We start from the raw sequence: 3,008 nt of genomic DNA on the forward strand, positions 1-3,008 counted from the left end.
CAAGATCATTTCACAAATATTGCCAGTGTTAAAAATTTCATCCATATTTGTGCTTCAAAATGGTTGAAATATTACAAACTGTATATTGGGATAAACGTGAATTGCAAAATTGCAGGCTATGTTATTGGTATGCAAGTTCCATAGATTGAGCAACTATGCATTTCAAAAAACGGTTATTATTTGATTTGTAATTCTTTCATAGTGACTGAAATCTTTATCAATTCTGGCCAAATATAAGTTGCTATATTATTTGTACATGTATGCATTTGTTATTACTGAAACTGATTATCTTGTACATATTGTTCAATAGAAATGTACATACTTGTACATGTACTTTTGATTTTAAAAGTTTGAACAACAAGAATTAATACATTTGGTTTGGCCAGTATTGAAAGATGACTTTATTTAAGAAATATGAGTAAAAAAGTACTATTGAGTGTTTCATGTTATAATAGTTAGCTTGTGAATTTGATGGAGTACATTGTTTACTTTGTGAATTTATATTGTTGAGCTAAAAGACATTCAAGAGGTAGTATTTACCATTTTAATTTCTTTTAAAAAGAAATGGCAAGAATATATTCTGAATTCCATAAAATTCAAATAGATTTCAATAAATCAACAGAGTATGAATAAGTATGAAAATTGATGGAAATGACAATGTAATTCAATATTAATATTTGCATTATTTATTTAAAAAAAACTTATTTACTCATTTGCAGAATGAAGATGACTTAGTGTAAAAATGCTACTACATTTGTATTTAAAAAAAATAAAACCCAATTATTTTTTTTCACAGAGGCATAAACTAATTTATCCAGTTCCATAGCGTAGAAATATGATTAAATTGAAAATGTTCTAACAAATTTCCAAATATTTTTTGGGTCAATATACATGTATTTAGCAAAGTACTGTATATCAAAGTGGTTATGAACAAGTTAATGAACTCATAGGACTGAATTCATGAAGATGGTTGTTAAAACCATCGGTTAAACTCATGGTTTTTGCAGATTTCCTGTATAAATTACGCCTATTTACTGCGTATATTAAAAAATGTCCTCATGCCGATGCGCGCTTTGTCACAGTGCGCCAAATTATCACCTGTTGCCACGGTTATCCACGCAATTTTATTCACGAGTCCAGTTTGAAGAGTGGTCTCATTAATTAAAAACAGTAGACTCATGAATAAAATAGCGTGGATAACCATGGCAACAGGCGTCAATTTGGCGCACTGTGACAAAAGCGCACGTCAGCATTGGACGTGTTTTAATATACGTGGTAAATAAGCATAATCTATACAGGAAATCTGCATAAATCATGGGTTCAACCGATGGTTTTAAAACCATCCTTATGAATTCAGGCCAATGAAACTCTATTTTCTGTTTGATTTCTATCCTGTTTCACTTTTGTGAAATTATTGATGCATATACATTCTATTTCTTTGGCATACTCATTGTTTTTTACTTTTATAGAATTTTAGTAATATCCGTACATTTTTTTTTTTTTTTTTTTTTTAATTATATTTTTATTGAAAAATCATCGAGGATCACAATATATACAAACAATTTTTACATGATTAGAAAACAAAATCAAGGCAGAATAATAGCAAAATGGTGCATTGATCAAAAGCGAAGTTCCGAGACAGAAAAGGATGGCCAGTGTACAGACCTTAGTTTACAAACCTCCAGAAAGTCACTATTTCACTGACATCGAAGACCTACAAAAAACAGGTAAACAACGCGCAGCTATGGCCGGAATAAACAAAGTCGAACGGCAGGGCGATTCATGTACAAATACAAATTGCCTTCCACCGCCAACACCCAGGCACCCCCCCCCCCCTCTCTCTCTCTCTCTCGCACTCTCTTTCAACCCCCTCCCCACTTTACAATCCTTTCAACCCACCAACCCATAGAGTAAACCAAAAAATCGCTTCCAAGTACACTCGCACCCCGTTCAGTCCAGCCCATTCAATCCAGCCCATTCAATATGCGAAGTCTACAAATACATGTGTACATTCTAAAAATTGTTCACCGACCGAAAACAATGGTGGGAATTGTAGGTCAGGAGGTCACGCGCAAACGCTCGGAGTTCGCCCTTGAGGTAAACGAGAGTTTACATAATAGCAGAACATACAAATAAATGAACATATACATGCAGAACTATCAGTATCATGGGAATAGGCAAACATTAGATGTGGCATTTTATACAAAAACTGAAATAAAAAGACACTTTTAAGCAGAATACGTATTAATTTTAGGTTTACACAGGGGATTGCAAGGGAAAATTAAATCTCAAAGCGCCATTTTTTAAAGTGAGCAGTTAGTTTGTTTTTCTTCTTTGCCAAGTAAAATTCAACTTCTTTCTGTTTTTTAACAAGGGACCTGAAAGCTGATGAATTGGGAAGATGGTTCTTGAATTTGCAAATGAAAATGTGGTATTTCAATAACAAAAATAAATATGAAATGAATTTGTCATTACAGATTCCAAATAGTTTCTCAAAGTTGGTTACAATAATGACAGATTTGTTTTTCTGAGAAATTATAGCAAGAAGGTTCTGCCAAACTGGGGTAACCAATTCACATTCACAAAAAAGGTGGACCATTGTTTCCTCCTTTTTATTACATAGGGAGCAATTAGGTGAATCTTTTCGTTTAATCTTATAAAGAAAATCGTTTAATGCAATTGCTTTGTGGAAAATCTTGAAGTAAAATGACCTTAGTTTGGTATCAATAGTGCACAAGAAATTAGTATTGTGGACCTTTCCCCAGTCAATACCAACTGGTACAGGTAAATTTTCATTCCAAAAAGCATATCTTTTGTTTGGAGTGTGAGAACCAAGCAATAATTTGTAAGTATTTCTGGGGACTTTTTTAGTGTTTACTAGCTTATGGACAATTGTTTCATGGACACCAACCATATCAGGATCAAAATTCTTCATCCACTCTTCTGGTATATTTTTAATTAAAAAATTAAATTTCCTCCTGTCTGTAGCAGGGATATCAAAATCTAAT

Source organism: Lytechinus variegatus, chromosome 16 (assembly GCF_018143015.1).
Source record: "Lytechinus variegatus isolate NC3 chromosome 16, Lvar_3.0, whole genome shotgun sequence".
Classification (NCBI taxonomy): domain Eukaryota; kingdom Metazoa; phylum Echinodermata; class Echinoidea; order Temnopleuroida; family Toxopneustidae; genus Lytechinus; species Lytechinus variegatus.